This window comes from Mesocricetus auratus, unplaced genomic scaffold (genome assembly GCF_017639785.1).
Source record: "Mesocricetus auratus isolate SY011 unplaced genomic scaffold, BCM_Maur_2.0 Super-Scaffold_100045, whole genome shotgun sequence".
NCBI lineage: Eukaryota > Metazoa > Chordata > Mammalia > Rodentia > Cricetidae > Mesocricetus > Mesocricetus auratus.
Window position 1 is genome coordinate 4,341,455 of NW_024429222.1, and position 18,024 is coordinate 4,359,478.

General features: G+C 42.1%; 1 long non-coding RNA gene across 12 annotated transcripts in view; it reads left to right on the forward strand.

The window, feature by feature from the left end:
* Nucleotides 1–17,741, forward strand: part of LOC106021873 — an 88,065-nt gene extending 70,324 nt beyond the window's left edge. For 8 of the 12 annotated variants that reach the window (XR_005873018.1, XR_005873022.1, XR_005873024.1 and 5 more), the window contains one exon: nt 12,936–17,741. This is a non-coding gene — a long non-coding RNA (uncharacterized LOC106021873). The remainder of the gene's footprint in view (nt 1–12,935) is intronic. The other 4 variants (XR_005873020.1, XR_005873023.1, XR_005873017.1 and 1 more) reach the window with 4 other exon arrangements.
* The last annotated feature ends 283 nt before the right edge of the window (nt 17,742–18,024 follow it).

The following is an 18,024-nucleotide window of genomic DNA, read 5'->3' on the forward strand; positions in this document are numbered from 1 at the left end:
AAAGATTTACTAAGCTAGCTAAGAAAAAGTGAAAATACGTTACCATGTTTTTTTTAATGAAGGTAGTTACATTACTACTGATTTTATAGTAATAAAAATGACAGACAGTACTGAGAGCAATTGTTTTCTTAAAATTTGAGTTACTTAGATGAAATAGACAAATTCTAAGCATGAACATAACCCATTTAAGGCTGATAAGGAAGAAATTGAGAAAAGACTATAGCTAGGGAGAGGGTTGTCAAAAATCAACTCCCCCCATAGAGAAAAACCTTTCTCCAAATGGTTTTGATGGTGAATTCAATCAACCAGAAGATTAATTAGCACCCACATGTATTGATTACTTTTCTTGTTGCTGTGATAGCAACCTGACAAAAGTCACTTCAGGAAGGAAGGGTTTAATTTGGCTCAGAGTTGCAGATGATGCAGCCCATCATGGCAGCAAAGGAATAAGGACAGGATCCTCACATCCACCATCAAGAAACAGAGCAACCAGTGTTGATGCTTAGCTGACTTTCTCCCTTTCATGCAGCCCAGGGCCACAACCCAGGAGGTGGTGCCGCTCAGTTATGATGGGTCTTTTCACCTCACCTAGGCTACCCTGATTTAGATGACCTCTCACAGCAACACCTTGAGGCTTGTCACTGAAGTGATACTAGATCCTGTCAACCAGACATCATTGACATCATTCCTCCTTCTTTGGTTTCTTCCAATAAACTGAAGAGTGGAGACTATTTCCTTAATCAGTGAGGCCAGAATAAACCTGATAAAACTGAAACCAAACAAAGAAATTGCAAGAACACTTAAACTTGCATTCCTCATGACTATTGATCCTCAAGGAAATACAGCAGGCATGGCTTTTAGTTCATTCCACATGTTAGAACCCATAATTTGAACAATTATTAGGCAGAGAAAACTCTGGATAGAAAGGTCATAGGTCCCAGGAGGCAACCTATTAGTACTCTGCTAATAGGGCACAGTATTAAATCAACTCCTAATGAATTCTCCTTATATGCATATATTAGTGCATCTCTCAAACCTCATCACAGAAGCTTCTTTTTGCAGTAGACAGTGACTAACACAGAGACCCAGAAGTGCTCAGTGTGCAGAGAATAAGAGACTGTAGAATGTTCCGTCTCAAATGGGACATCTATAGCATTTCCTTTTCTCCCAAGGCTCAGGGACACCGCAGAAGAAGGGCAGAAAGATTGTAAGAGACAGGGGTGGTGGTATTGGGTCTAGAAAACACTGTTTACTTGTGGGTCATTGGATGTTGACATAATAGATCCAGTTGTACATATAAATTAACAGTGGTTGTGACAGCGTGCACAAGACCTGTGCAAACTAAAGCCAGACAAAACCCAAGGGTGGGTCTGGCAGGTGGTCATGAAGGCCCACCCTAACTGAGGAGCTATGGGAAGCTGATGGCTGCCAGGAGAGAGAGAGAGGGAGAGAGAGACAGAGAGACAGAGACAGAGAGACAGAGACAGAGAGAAACAAAGAGAGAGTTGTCATTCTTTAAGGGTGTGGCCTAGGGTAGATTTAACACACTCCAAGGGATGGCCACATACCCAAGAGTGAAAGGCAGCACTAATGACTTAAACACCAATCAACCAGAAAACATTAAGGACACAAAGTTGGGTAGGTATGGGATGGGGGTAGATAGAGGAGATAAGGGGATGAACATGATCAAAACACAATGTATGAAATTCTTGAAGCATTTCACACAAAATATATAAAGAAACTCTCAAAAAAGTTAAATACAAGAATATAAAGCAGATAAAAATAAAGACATAAAAAAAGAAGGAAGGGGTAAAAAAAACACACCATCACCTCAGCTGATGCAAGGATGCATTTCACAAAACCAACACCCCCACCTGACAGACACTGAGCAGGCTAGGAATAGAGAGAAACTGTTGACATCATAAAGTCATGGCTGACTTCAGACTTCAGATTAAGCAGTGAAAGATGATGATTTTCCCTGTGAAAGACAAAAAAGACAGAGAGTCTTACCTCTATAGTTTCTGTTTAAGAGGCTATTGTGGCTACTAGAAAAAGCCATTAGCCCTTAAGAAGTAATACAAGCATCCTGATTAGACAGGAGACAGTAGAATCACCTCTGTTTGCGAACGCACTCTCTCATTTACAGAAAACAGATAAGAGCCACGGAACAAACCAGTTGTTAGAACTAAGAAGTGACTCAGCGACATAGCGGGACAGTAAGTGAGCACTGGGAAATCACTTGTGTTTGCATGCACTAGCTGTGAACAGTCTAAAAAGTATGAAAACAATTCATAATAACATCAAAAATTGTGTAATGGGGGGCAAGCAGGACCACCCACAGCAGAGGAACTCCCAGTGGTGAGACAAGGGTCTAGGAGCTGGGGGAGGAACGGCAGAGAACCTAGACAGAATCCAGCACCCAGGCCCGTCAGCATTCGCTTCACACGCTTCCAGTCCACCCCCAGCTCTCGTTCCACACACGCTACCTTTATTTAGCATCCAGTTCATCCGGCTAGTGCGGTCCTGTTACGTTCTCATCTTATATTTCCACTCTATCCTCTCTTTACTCTCCCCTTTCTCTTCCTTTCCTGTAGCCTGGCCTGCTTAGCAGGAGCCCTGCCCTCAGCCTCCTGAGAGCCAGGTCTGTTTCCTGTGACCTGGTTGCATCTGTTTGCCGCCTTTCAGTCCATCTTTAGCTCAAACCCCCTCTTCTCCCACTCTTGTTTATGTGTAAGCGCCTGCTTCTACCTATGCTCTTTGCCTTCAGCTTCTACCAATTCACTACTTATAGTCTCCCTACATTTTATCTTCCCTTTTTTTTTTCACTTACTTTCCACTCATACCCCAAAATTGTATATATTAATACATAAAGTACCGTCAATGTCCATTTACTCCCTATGATAATTAACACTTCAGACGTGATTGCCATTACTTTAGTTTATTCCTGCCTCATAACACTTGATGCAGTTACTCTCAGAGGAGGAAGGGGATACAGCCTGTTGCCCTGAAAGCCAGTGTACTAAAGGAAAACAGTACCTCATTCCTACTATAACCCAGTCCTTCTTAAACACTGCAAACACTTCTGTCAAAAACAACATAACAAAAACAAATAAAGACCCCAAAACAACAAACCTAACAAAGGGCTTGACTCCCAAAACACAAGTGCTGATGCAAAAACACGAGCAACATGAAAAACCAAGATAACGTGTTTCCACAAAAAACTACCAGTGCCACAGTAATGGTCACCAAGGAGAGTGACTTTGATGATACTTCAAATGAAGAATTCAAAGAATGAGCCAAAATACATGGAAAGAAATCAAGCGTCAACGACAAAACTCTTGAGTTAACTCCAAGAGAGCACAGACAGCTAAGTGAAATAAGGAAGGTAATACAGGGTATGAACGTGGAAAGAGATGGGAATGCAGACTGGAAAAAACCAGACTGAAATGATACTGGAGCTGAAAAAAGTCAGTAAATCAAATAAAAGCCTCTGAAGAAGGCCTTATCAGTAGATAGGAACATGGGGAGCACAGAGTGTCAAAGGTTGAAGACAAGGTAGAAAAATTGGGTCATTTGGTAAGAGACAGGGATAAACAAAAAGAATCAAACAAACATTTGGATGTAACATGCAAGACCTTAGGAACACCATGAGTAGATTAAAACTATGAATGGTAGGAATAAAGAAATAGAATTACATGCCAAAGGTGTAGAACATATTTTCAATACAATTACAGCAGGAGTTTCCTCAAGTCCAGGGAAAGAGAAGCCCTTCCAAGAAAAGAGGCATGTAGTACACCAAACAGGAAGGACTAGAAAGAAACTCCCCATGTTACAGTTATAACACTAAGTATGGAGAACAAAGAAAAGGTATTGAGAGTTGCAGAAATGGAATGACAAATCACACATAAAGGCAGGGACCTAAGAACGACAGCTGATTTCCCAATAGAAACTTTAAAGAACAAAAGGACAGGGAATGGTGTGTTTCAAGTTCTGAAAACCATATCTAGCAGCTCTAACAACTGTACACATCAAGGCTATTTGTCATATTATGGAGAAAGAAAAACATTCCATGATGAAAGCATACTAAAGGAATTTATGACCACTAAGCCAGCACTACAGAATATAGTAAAAGAAATTCTTCAGACTGAAGAGAATGGTAAACACATCCAAGAGGCTACAGAGGAAAAGAAAGTGTAGAACATTGGTTAAAGCAACTGAGCATCAGGAAAACACCAAACATTATTCACAAAATAACAGGAATCAATACAAACTTTTCAAGATTAACTCTGAATATTAATTGGTTACCCAATAATTTAGACACAGACCAGTGGTTTGAATTTAAAAGCAGGATCCATCTACTTGCTCTCTCCCCAAAATATACCTTAAAGTCAAAGGTAGACACTATCCTATGGTATTCTAAGCAAATGGAATGAGTAAATATGTGTCAATATTATAGGATTATAAAATATATCAGACAAAAACAAATTGGGAGAGATGAAGAAGTTCATTAACCCAGCAAGAGGAAATTATAACTCTAAACATTGATGTACTGAATACTGCCATGTTCAGTTTTATAAAACAAACACTACAAGATGTAAAGCCACAGGTTATCCTTAACAAAGCAATAGTGAGACTTCAATCATCCATATTAATTAGTGGAAAGGTCATCCAGACAAAAATTAAACAGAGAAACATTGTAATTACATGACATCAGAGTTCAAATGAACTTAATAGACATCTAAAGAACATTCTATCCCAACCACAACAGAACACATACCCTTCTGAGGAGTCTATGGGAAGTTCTCTAAAATACATAAGATATAAACCAAGTCTCAGAAAAATACATGAAAACTGAAATAGCTTCATATATACTAGCTGATCACTACTAAATAAAGCTTGGAATCAAGAGTCATGAAGAGAAGATAAGACACTTGTTGAATAATGAATGGTTCCTTAGATAAATCAAGAAGGAAATAAAAATACTCTTAGAACTGAAGGAAGATAAAGAAACAATATATCAAAGCAGCAAACTACAATGAACGCAGTCTTAAGAGACGTGTTCATAGCTGCGCCTAGATATTTAAAACAAAACAAAACAAAACAACATGGAGAAGTCTCAAATAAACGGCTTAATACACTTTAACCCTTGGATAAACAAAAAGAAGCCAACCCCAAAAGCAGTAGATATAAAAATAATTAAGATTAGGGTAGAAATTAATGAAATAGAAATTATAAAATAATGCAAAAAATCAATAAACAAAAAATTGGTTTGTTTAAAAGGCAAACAAAATTGGTGTTCAACCAAACTAACTAAAAGAAATAAGAAATCCATATTAATAAAATTATAGATGAAATGGGAGACATTACAACAAATAACAGTGAAATTAAGAAAACTGTAGGGACATGTGTTAAAAACTTACATTACACTAACTTGGAAAATCTAAAATAAATGGAGGAATTTCTAGATGCACATGACCTATCAAAGTTAAACTAAGATGAGACAAATGACACAAACTTACCTATATCAAGCAATGAAACCAAAAAAGTAATAAAATAATTTCCCAGATGGATTCATTAAAGAACTCTATTGGACTTTTAAATAAAGATGAATTTCTTTCTCTAATTATTTCATAAATAGAAAAAGAAGTAATACTACCAAATTCTTTTTAAAAGCCAGTAGTATTACCTTGATATAAAAAACAAGATAGCCAAAAAAAAAAAAAAAAAAAAAAAAGCCGGGTGTTGGTGGCTCACGCCTTTAATGCCAGCACTCGGGAGGCAGAGGCAGGTAGATCTCTGTGAGTTCAAGGCCAGGCTGATCTACAGAGCAAGTTCTAGGACAGCCTCTAAAAAAGCAATACAGAGAAACCCGATCTCAAAAAACAAAACAAACAAAAACAAAACACACACACACAAAACAAGATAGAAACCCAACAGCAAAATTATAGACCAATCTCAAATGAAATTCACGAGCACAACAAAAAGATCATTGACCATAATCAAGTTGGCATCCTTTTGTGATAAAAGCCATGGAGAGGCTAGGAATGGAGGGAATATGTCTCAGCACAATAAAGCCTATATACAGCCAACCTACAGGCAACATCAGGCTCAGTGGGGGTAAAATTCAAGTCATGTCCAGTAAGATGAGGATCAAACAAAGGTGTCCCACTCTCTCTAACCTTATTCAAGATAGCTCTTGAAGTCCTAGCTACAGCAATAAAACGAAAAGGGGAATCGAAGGGATACAAATAGGATCAGGAGAAATTAAAATACCAATGAAAACTTTAAACAAGTGAAGAAGAAAATCAAGGAAGACACTAGAAGATTAAAAGACCTCTCATGTTTAATATTGTGAAAATGGTTGTCTTACCAGAGCTGTGTACAGATTCAGATCAATCCCTAACAAAACTGTGACACTATTCTGCATAGAAATGAGAGAAAAAAATCCTTAAGCTCAAATGGAAGCACAGCGATCCTAGATAGACAAATAATCTGGAACAGAAAGAATGATGCAGGAGGTATTACCATACTTGGACTCAAATTGTGCTAAGAGTCAGCATGTAGAACAGCATGGTGCTGGCACAAGGAAGACAATGAGATCAACGGACTAGAACAGAGAACACGGATATAGACCAACACAGCCACAGCCACATGATTTCTTTTATAAAGAATCCAAAAAATACACACTGGAGAAAAGATATGCTGCCAACTAAGATGTGTCCACTGGTGCGATACTGGCAAGTCTGTTACAGAGGCATCCAACTACCTTCTCATAGGAGTTGAAGCCTACTCCATAGGAGGGATTCGTGTAAAAAACCTGTTGCTAGATAGACCGTAGGCCCTTGTGGGGAGGCTACTTGTGGAGGTTTGATAGAAAATGGCCCCCAAAGATAGTGGCATTAATGGGAAGTGTGACTTTGTTGGAATAGATATGGCCTTGTTGGAGGAAGGGTGTCACTGTGGAGACAGGATTTAAGGTCTCATATATGCTTAAGGCACGTCCAGTGTCTTACTTTACTTCCAGATGCATAAGCCACCCAATTAAATGTTTTCCTTTATAAGAGTTGCTGTGGTCATGGTATCTCTTCACAACAATAGTAACCCTAAGACACTACTGTTGTCATTTTGTTAAGTGGAAATGACGGGCCAGTTGAATTGCTTTCTAAATAATCAGAAGCCGTCCTCTTCAGTGGTTAGCTGTAACTGTGGAGACTCATAACTGATCAAAGTGAGGAGAATACGTGACAATTGAAGGCTCAGCTGGGAGACATCTGTATCATTTTCTCCAAGGCTCAGAGACTATCAAGGAAGAAGGGGTGGAAAGAACGTAAGAGCTAGAGGAAGGGAAGGGGAGGAGTCATGTAGAGCATGGACATCTAGGCATGACAGGGTGGTTGTACTCCTTTAAGACTTGTTTGTTTTTTATGTGTATGAATGTTTACCTACAAGTATATATGTGTACTCTATGTGTATACCTGGTGCCCTTGGAGTCTATAGGAGGGTGTCAGATTCTAGAACTAGAGTTATAGATCACTCTGAGCTGCATGTTGAGACCTGTACAAGGGCAGCGAGTTCTCTCAACTATTCTGGGCCATCTCTCCAGTCTAGGTTGTTGCACTCTTGAACTCACATTGGCAGCTGTGATTACATGCACAAGATCTTTCTACAACTGGACCTGTCAACATCCTGTCATGGAGTAAGAGGAGGCTTATTGGGTCCATCTCTCCCTGAGGATTTGTATGTAGTTAGTGGTTTGTTGGGTAATGTGAATTATGTTTTTTGGTGATGTAGCTACTGGTGAGGTATCCATGTTCATGCAAACAAACTCTCACCTAAGATCCTGCCAATAGCCCTAATGAAACTCACTGAGTTATTTAAAAGGCAAAAACATGACAATTGTTGGCAGTCCTGTGGTTGAAAACAATGAGGATTAGAAGGCATGTGGAGCATGCCCTTCATCCCAGAACTCAAGAGGCAGAGACAGGCTGATCTCTTTCAATTCCAGGACAGCCCTTAGAGAAAGACCCTGTCTCAAAAAACCAAATAAAAATACAAATATTTTTTTAAAGAGGAGGGAAGGGCTGTGAGGGAAACAAGAGAAGGTAAATGGGGAGAATATGATAGAAAAATAGTATGTGTATGCTGAAAATATGATAGCAAAATCCATTTTTTGAGACAGGGTTTCTCTGTGTAGCCCTGGCTGTCCCAGAACTCACTCTGTAAACCAGATTGGCCTCCAACTCACAGAGATCCACCTGCCTTTGCCTCCCAAGTGCTGGGATTAAAGGCATGGGCCACTACCATCATGTGCAAAATCCATTTTTATGTATAACTAATAAATATTAATAAAGAACATTAAATAATCATTTAATACTTAGGAGGTAATTTAACTAAGAATGTGAAAGACTATGTAAGGAATCTACAAAACCTTGCTGGAAGAAGACTGAGTAGAAACACGTCTCATCTGCACATATTACAAAACATTAATGTGTCAATATAACTCAAAGCTGTCTACATTAATGAATGTTTATCAAAATTTTAATTGTAGGGCTGGAGAGATGGCTCAGCGGTTAAGAGAACTGGCTGCTCTTCCAGAGGACCGGGGTTCAAATCCCAGCACCCACATGGCAGCTCACAACTGTCTGTAATGAGATCTGATGCCCTCATCTGGTCTGCAAGGCATGCATGCAGACAGAACACTGTATACACAATAAATAAATAAATCTTTAAAAAAATTTTAATTATAATATTTTTGCAGCCTTGTTCACTGTAGTCAACTTATGGGATAGACTATGTTCCCATCAATGCACAAGTGGATAAAGAAAGTATGGCAGATATACACAACATAGCATTATTCCTCCCATGAAGAAGAAAAAAAGGCATGTAATAGCAGAAAAACAAATGAAGTGGAGACCACCATGCTCAGTGAAATATGCCAGGTCCAGAAGGACAAATGTCACATTTTCTGTCATATGCAGAGCCTAGATTTAAGTCCATGTAACTAGAAGGGAACTAACTACCAGGGAATAGGAAGGGGGAATAATGTGGTGGCTGATCGAAGTGCATTACATATATGTACGATACTGTCATAATTAAACCCATTATTTTGTGCAATTAGTACTCACTAATAAGAACCCAACCACTCCCAATCAAAACAGATCAAGTAGTTTTAGAGACTTTCTTTCATTGTAAACATCTAAATACTTGCAAACAAAAAGGGGAAATTGAAAAGCCTCCTCTCTCCACCCGTAAAGGTCCCTCCCTCTACAGTCCCAGCACCTATAGTAGTGGTTCTCAACCTTCCAAATGCTGCAACCCTTCAATACAGTTCCTTATGTTGTAGTGACCCCCAACAATAAAATTATTACCATTGCTAGTTTATAGCTGTAATTTTGCCACTGTTATGAATCATAATGCAAATATCTCTTTTATCTGATGGTCTTAGGTGACCCCATTGAAAGGGTCATTCAAATCCAAGGGGCCGTAGCTTACAGTTGAGAACTGCTGGTCTAGGCCATCATTAATATTTGTGAATGAATGCTGCAGAGACCACTGGTGTCTAAATTCAGCGAGGGAGGAGCACACAGAGGTCAGGCCACTTACAGAGGGGGAGCGCACCCTGCCCACATTCAGGAAACTGCCTGGCACCTGGCTTTACCTCAGTGAGACGCTCTTTTTTTCATAATGGTAAAACATTCATAGTGTAAGTTTTTACCATTTTACCCACTTGAAAGTGTCAGTTAAGTAGCATTAATTAAATTCACATTGCAACCAGCTATCACCTCTGTCTTTGTCTAGAACTTTCTTATCCCGAATGGGAACTGAGTACTCACTAAACATTAGCTTCCAGTTATTTCTGTGTGGTTCAGCCCTTAGATTGATAGTCTGGGGGTCTCCAAGCCTGTAACTTTTACAGTAATCTCAGAGAAACCGTACCACCCATGGCAGCCTTTTATGTCTGGCCTTGCCTTTTCACGTTAGTCGTAAAGGGCCATCCTGTCTTCCCCAGCCAGCATCTCTTTCCCTTGAAGGGGAGAGAACCTTATGTTGATACACAGATTTTTGGCAGTGGTGTCAATGACCCAGTGAAGCTATCGGGGTTACTCCTGGCCCAGTGTAGGGCCGGGGAACCAGCATCAGATGAAGGGAACGACTCCCAGAGGAGGATGCCCACCTTTCAGGTGTGACCCATTTCTCCATGGTTTCTGCACGTGGAGACAGCAGAAGGGAGGAGCCTTCTGATGGAGAGATGCCAAGTAGCCTCTGAGGACCCCTACTTCTGGTCATTCCAACTCATCATTTCAAATAGAAGGAAACCTGGGGAGGTAGGTGAGCTTTGTCACCACAGGTAACAGAAGGAACTCACTTGCTATGGTGAGAAGAGGAAGAGAACCACAGGGTGATGGGGCTTCACAGGAGGCCCAAGTCTCTAAGAACACCTTCCCTCACCCTCCGCTCCTCAGAGACTGGCTCCTCACTCTCCTCACCTCCTCTTCTGCAGCTTGACTTTCCTTCTTCCCCTCTTGTTCAGGACCCAAGTGAGCCAGTGTGACTGTGGCAACCCCTTGGCACTGCCACTGGGCATCATTGCAGACCTGGGTAGCAGCAGCTTGCCCAGCCAACCCAGGGATCCTCCCCACCAGGAGTGCGGGGTGGAGTGTGTACAGCACCAGCTTCCAGCTTCCCCAAGTCGTGTTTACTCTGCTACGCTGTGCAAATTGGAGAGTTTCTCTCAGTGAACATCTGGGAGGACCAGCTGGACACGTGTTTCCCTTCGCATTAATTTAGGCTCCTAATTAATCGTGTAAAACCTAAACCAAATAATCAGGAGCCAGGACTGAAAATAATCATTAGCCCCACCCCCCAACACACACATTTCAATGAGAACTTGGCCCAGGTGATGGGCGTAACTTGGCTCAGCGCTGTGGCGTGGTGTCCTGGTTCTCCACTGGGAGTTCACCAAAAAGAAATGCAGGGAGACAGATGGCCACTTGTCCTGTGCTGGGCTTCACCAAAGCCAATGGGTGGGGATTTGTGTCCAGTAATTTCTAAGGATGCCTTCCCTTAGCCAAGTGTGCTGTGTTGACTTGTGTCAGGTGGCCTGAGTTCAAACCCTCACTGTGGTAGCAGCTGCTGTGTGGCTGTCTGGCCTGCAGTTTTCTCTTCTGTAGAATGGAAGCATAATGTCTGTGTCTCACAGGTTATCGTGAATATTAAGACAATTTACTTCAAGGGCCTAGTTTTGACCATGGCACATTGTAATCTCAGTAAGTGGTTGTCATTCTTGTCTTATTTCATATAAAATAATCTCTATTATTAGTAGTCACATTAAAAAATAGAAAAGGGGACCATATCCATAAACCTAAGACATATTAAACCAACAGTTTGTGGCACAAAGGTATTTTTCTTGTCTTCCTTTGTCATCTGTCTTGGACCATAAGAATACAGCTGCATGCATAGTTGTGGTCATCTGATGTGAGATGTGTTGTTCTTCTTTGATAGCATGTGGACTGATGCTCTGCTGAAGCTTTATAGTACCAGAAGAGATGACTGACACATCTGTCTGCATCAGGGAGAGCATCCCGGCCAGAGGGAAGTAACTGTGCCTGGTGACTAGAGTCTGGCAAATGCTCATTTTGTAACCTCCTCCTATGCTGAGAGCAGGACTTCCTGAAAAGGTTTATTGAGTGTTTCAAGGGCATCTTGCACATCAGAGAGGTGTGAAGAGGCCGATGTTGCCCAAATGCATCCGAGGCCATGGGATGTCTTTGCTGCACTTGAGGTTACCAGAAGGAGGTTTGGGGTTACAGGAAGGAGGTTCAAGTTATTTATTTTTGTTTCAGTGTTTAAAACTGGTATGTATGCCAGGCGTGGTAGTCAGGGTTCTCTAGAGGAACTGAATTTACAGAATGGATGAGTATGAGTGTGTGTGTGTGTGTGTGTGTGTGTGTGTGTGTGTGTGTGTGTGAAGGGGGTTTATTAGAACGGCTTACAGCCTGTGGTCCAATGGCTATCTGCAAACAGAGTTTTGAGAATCCAGTAGTTATTCAGTCGATGAGACTGGATGTTTCAGCTGGTCTTCAGTGAACACTGGAATCCTAAAGCGATAGACTGTAATGCCAGTGAAGGAAGGGACTTGTCAGCCAGAGCAAGAGCAAGCATTCGAAGAGAAAGTCAGCTTCCTTCTTCCGTATCTTTCATATAGGCTGTCAGCAGAAGGTATGGCCCAGACTAGAGTTGGATCTTCCCACCTTAAAGATCCAGATTGGAAGTGGGTCTTCCTACTTCAAATGATTTAATTAAGACAAAAAAATCCCTTACAGGTACGTCCAGCCATTTGGGTTTTAGCTAATTCCAGATGTAGACATCCAAGAATAGCCAACACATTAGGCAAGCACTGTATCCAAGAGTTTTTCAAAATTTGAGTCAGGGTCTTGCTAAGATTCCCAACCTGGCCTTGAACTAATTGTAGCCTGAGTACAGCCAAGAAATTGAGGTCCTCCTGCCTCAACTCCCAAGTAGCTGGGCTGCAGGGCTGCACAGCTCTTTGAGGATGTGTTGATATTGATCTTTCTTCCTTTCCTTTCCTTTTCTTTCTTTTTGTTTTTTAGTATTTTGGAGCCAAGAGGATTGCTTTATTTGTCTCACTGTGATACATTACAGAGCAGGAATTTTTTTGTAATATTCATATACTTTAACATTTTAAGCACCCTATGATGAAACCTGAGTTTCCTAATACTTTTTTTCTGGGATTTTCCAAAGGATAGGTAGGAACAGATCAATAGCTATGGATATATCACAAAGAGAAGCATTCTGAAGCCATTGAAAGAACAAAGACTATCTCCATGTGATGACATTTCAGTAATAAGAAAATATTAACATCGTATACAAATGCTACCCTTCACATATTCCCCTTTTTCTTTATCTTCCCAAAGACCCTTGGAATGCAGTGGAACCAATCACAGAGCAAGCATGGGCAATTACCTCCTAAAAGGCAAATCTGACTGCCGAGTGGTCTGCCTGTGCAAGCTGCCTCCAGGTAAGTGAGCTGCAAACTGCTGCCTGGGCCTGGAGTTGCAACTCTGCTTGCCTCTTCCATCCAGCTCTCTCTCCTGCTTCAGACTCCTCCCAGCTTCCAGATGTACAGACTCCTTCCCTTGACAATGCTCTAGACTATACTCCAAGGCTCCTGTCCTTTGACAATGCTCTAGACTGCACCCCTGGGCTCCTGTCCCTTGACAATGTTCTTGACTGCACCCCAGGACTCCTGTCCCTTGACAATGCTCTAGACTGAACCCCAGAACTCCTTCCCTTAACAATGCTTTTGATGCCCCCCAAACTCCTACCCTTGATAGTGTTCTAGACTGCACCCCAGGGCTCCTTCCCTTGCAATGCTCTAGGCTGCACCCCAGGGCTTCTTCTCTTGACAATGCTCCTGATGCTCCCCAGGCTTCATAACCTCTGACTTCTTCAACAGGAAGTTTTCCCCAAATGACACTTCATTAAATTTCTCTCCTGTATCTTCTATACTGCTTCTATACCTTAAAGTTCTTCCAGAAGAACAGAGCCATGGGAGACTCCTGTCTCTTTAATTTGATGTCCTGGATGGTTTCTGGCTCTCTCTAGCTAGTGGCCTGATGAGTTTATGGGTGAGGAAAGAGCATCTACACTTCCAACCTTGATTCTGAAGCAGGCAGATAGACAGAGCCGCTACTCAGGGCCACCTAAGCCAATCTTCACTCATAGATGCAAGAGCTTCTTACAGTCTGAGCCCAGGTCTCTGGCATGGCCCTCCTCTTCCCAGGGCCAGAATGGCCCTCCGTTGTCCTTTGGGTTTATGTAACTTGTCTTCTTGACTGTGCTTTGGATTCTGCCTGTCCTGGCCAATGACTTTGAGCTACCTCAAGGAACACTCACTCACATGCTCCCTTCTAGACATCACGGAAGAAAAGCAAGGTCTTTCGAAGTCCTGCCCCGCCCCATCCTACCTGCTCCTTCCCCAAGACCTTCTGCCTCATCTGTCAACCAAGAAGGCAGTTAATATACAAGCTTCCAAGATGGTGGGTCAGAACTGAAGGCTGCTCATGCCCAGGAGTGGAATAGAAGATTCCATGCAAAAGCCTTGAAGGGCCAGACAGGATGGCGCCTTTCTGTGAGCCCAGCACCCAGGGGACTGAGACTGGGGAACCCCGAGTCTGGGTTACACAGTAAAACCTTTTCTCAAAACAAAACGAAATGGAAAAAAGCAAACTGCTGGAGGATTTTTGGTGGTAAACCAAGCAGAGATGCTCGGCAGCTTTAAAGGTACTGTGCTTGCGGCTGTCGGTGCCAGAAGCAGCAACTCAAAGCGGCATAAGCAAGACAGGTTGTTATTCATACAGGTGCTTGGAAATTATCCACAAAGGGTTCAGGCTGAGGCTGGGCAATCTCACTAAAGACCGGCTTTCTTCCTATGACTGAAAAGTGACTTTCAGGTGGTCTTGGAGACTTCAGATCTCATTGTTGAATCCAGGAAAGAAGAGGGAAATACCTTGCTTCTGGCATTTCTAAAAATTCTTTTACTGTAAACAGACTTAGGTGGCTTCTGCCCTACTTCCAGCCAATGGCCATGGCTACGGGGAGGGAATGAGCAGATGGGAAGGTCTGGTGTCTCCTGGAATGACAGACGTTGACTCCTCCAGAACACTTTTGTGTAGAAAGCAAAAAAGGGAAAACAGGGACACGTTCTATGGAGGCCACTAACCAATGTGCATCCGTGGCCTGATGGGAATCCTAAAATGCTGATCAAAGCAATTTCCCTTGGTGAGTGGGGAAATGACTGGCGGCTGGGTGCACACACTGTGGGACTGTGAGCTGGCCTCTGCCTAGAGCAGGAGAAGAGTGTTTGGTTGGGATTTCACAGCATTTGGGCAGGTACACAGTTGGGCTGAGCACACATGCTTGCAGGTGTCTCTGGAATGGATACCAGAGCCACGAGTTGGCACCTTGCTTGGCCATTCCTGTGGCCACGTTCCCATTGTCCCCACATAGGTGTGGCAACATGAATGTCTCTCATTACATTTCCTTGTAATCTGGACATTAATCCAAGCACAAGGAATGTAATGCTAACCCACACGATGCAGGAGCAGCAACCTCAGCCTTCTTGTCGTCACAGGTTAGCAGCACAGCCCCCTGTGAGAGCTTGTTTACTTATGCAATACCCAGGTTTTACTTGGTTCAATGTACTGTGTTACAACAACCTAGCAATTTGCATGTTCTTCCTGATTATCTGGTAATTAAACCCAGTAAGTACAAACATACTGTAATTATCGTGTAACCGGCCATCTGGACGGAGGGATGGAAATAACCGTGTATTTACGCTATAGCTGTATGATAATTATGACGTAATGGAATGATCAACCATGAACAAGAAAGAGGATTTGCTGAGAGTCACGAACATGCTTTAACATGTTTCTAGAATTAATTCTAGCATTAATTTTCTAGAAATAGCCAGCAGCACTGAAAGGCAACTGGCTGATGAATCCTATCCAAATGGAGTCACTGAAGGCATCGCTCAAGATGAACTAATAAGGAAGGGAAGGCAGAGCAGGAAGCCAATGTGCCCACTCATTTATTTGGATCTTGTTTACACTTCATTGGACATCACTAAGCATTTGTTTATTTGAACTGTTCCCCCATTTGCATCAGACAAATCAGTGCCCATCAGTAAATGAGAATGCGTTTAAAATTGGCTGATATGTTTTGTTTTATAGGTCTTAGACTCTTGGAGAAACAAATAGTTTGCAGATAATAGCATTTGTACTGTTGTAAAACTGTGTGTAAAGCACCCTCACCCTGTTGGACAGAGTGGTCACTGTAGTAACCTGGCCAGTGGGTGGCTTGAACATTAAGCATCACGCAGGGATACGTATACAGGAGGAGAGGAGGGAAAAAAGCGAATGTGGGGCAGGAAGGTGGTCAAAGTCGTAACCAGGTAGGCAGCTGGCAAACATCCAAGCTACTAGGCCTGAACTGAGCTGTCTCTATCAAGTTCAAGATGTTGGTAAGGTAATATGCATCACACAATGTTTCCTTAGAAGCATTTTTAAAGAGTTGGTTGTAATCACACTCACATAAAGATGCGGATTCGGGGTTTTTTATTTTCAATTTTCTCCTCCTCCTTCCTCCTTCTCCTCCTCCCCTCGTTTCTCTCCCTCTCACCTTCTTCCTTCTCTTTTTCCTCCTCTTCTTCATTTTTGGTAGGCTCTTGCTATATATCACATGCAGGCCTCGAGCTCAAGGTCTTCCTTCCTCGGCCTGCTGAGTGCTGGGTTCTAGGTCTACAGGCATATGCCACCATGTCTGACTTTCATTTGAATCATAGATTTCTGTTTCAGAAACCCAAAGGAACATATGGAGAAGGTACTTCTAAACCATCGTTGTAGGATGTGGCTGCCTCTTTCAGGTGGCTTTTGCTGTCTCTATTCCTCCTATAAGTGTTCCTCACGTCATTGTGCCTGTTGGTGATTCAGCATCTCCCAAAGGACACTGGGCTGTTTTCTCTGCCATTTTCTTTCCAATCCCACCCGTGTTGGACAGCATCATCTGCAGCTTAATCATTTATGGTAGCTCTGAAATGGTATTTACAACATTGATTGAGTTAGGATTTGAAGGTTTTTCTCCCTGTAAATATTTATATGAATGTTATATGAATAAAAGGAATCAAGTGAACAAAGCAGTCTTTTAGGCTAAGATTACTCAAGCTCCTTCACTCTGAGTCCAGTTACAGGATCTTCACCGAAGTGGTTTATCACAGGTAAAGGTTAATGAATACACAGGTCTGTGTTATTTCAGTTTCCTTCTAATTCTCACAATTTTACTTAGGATCACTTGTTTACAGTCTGACAGCTGTCTGTTGTGTGACTGACGTTTCCAGGGGAGACACAACACACAAAGTCTACTCACTCCAGATAGGGAGTCCCCAACAGACCAAAGTAAGGATGCCGACCAAGGTCCAACTTGGTGAACCAATGAGTTTATTGGAGTGACTTAAAGTAATATGGATGAGGGGTTACTTACAGGAGCAAAAATGACTCAAAAACAGCTGCATCATCAAAGCCCACCCCATAGCATGGATGACAGCTCACAAAAACTGGAAACCTGGAGCACACCACACAACCTGCAGGAAAGAGCGTCCTTGCCCAGTGCCTCAGTTTGTCTGAACCTGTGGCTCAGCTGGCTTCTCCTTCTTCCAGGCAGTAGATCATGTCTCAGAGTCTTCTCTGTAGCTTGGCTTGTCTGAGAGTGGCTCTCAGTAGTCTTTGTTGTTTCCTTTAGAGAAGAAGCCTAGTGAGTCAAGTCAGTTTCAGGGACTTCCTGATTTTAAGTTGTTTTCTTTCTGTCTAAAAGAGCTTCTGTGCAACAATGTCCCAGTAACTACATTTCTGTTGCTTTTTCTTTCTTTGTAGAGACCAGGATCTTGATTACCTCCGTGTGAGCCTCTCTCCATCCATCTGCAAAGAGACTGTATTTTCCTCTCCTTTCTCTCTGTCTTGCCAAGAGTCTTTCCTAAGAGCTGCCCAGGAATGTAAAGGTGTGAAGGTGAAGAGTGAGGTTCATATCTGTGTGAGGACTTTGCTCACAATTTTAAATTACCTAATAAAGTTGAAGCAAAAGAGGGGTATTTATCAAAGGTCACATAAGTGACCTAATGTTGTGTGCCTTTAAGACCCCCCCTTTGCTTCCTGTTCCCATTAAAGGTACTTGAGTCTCTGTGAATATTCCTTTCTTCTAGTTTCAATTATGAAAACGTTACCAGGGAGAGTCTTGATTGTTTAATTTAAGTAGTATGCCTTATCTCTTTATTCCCAATGATTGGTTCAAAGATGGGTATATGCCTACTTTGGACTAATGAGAGCAAACTCCAGGATCTTTGGAAGACCAGCTGGGAGTCCCTCCTACTTTGGCCAACCTGTGTTACAGTGTGAAACCATAGCTGTTGTACTCAATCACCGTCAGCACAGGGAAGCCTGGAGCTGAAAGAGG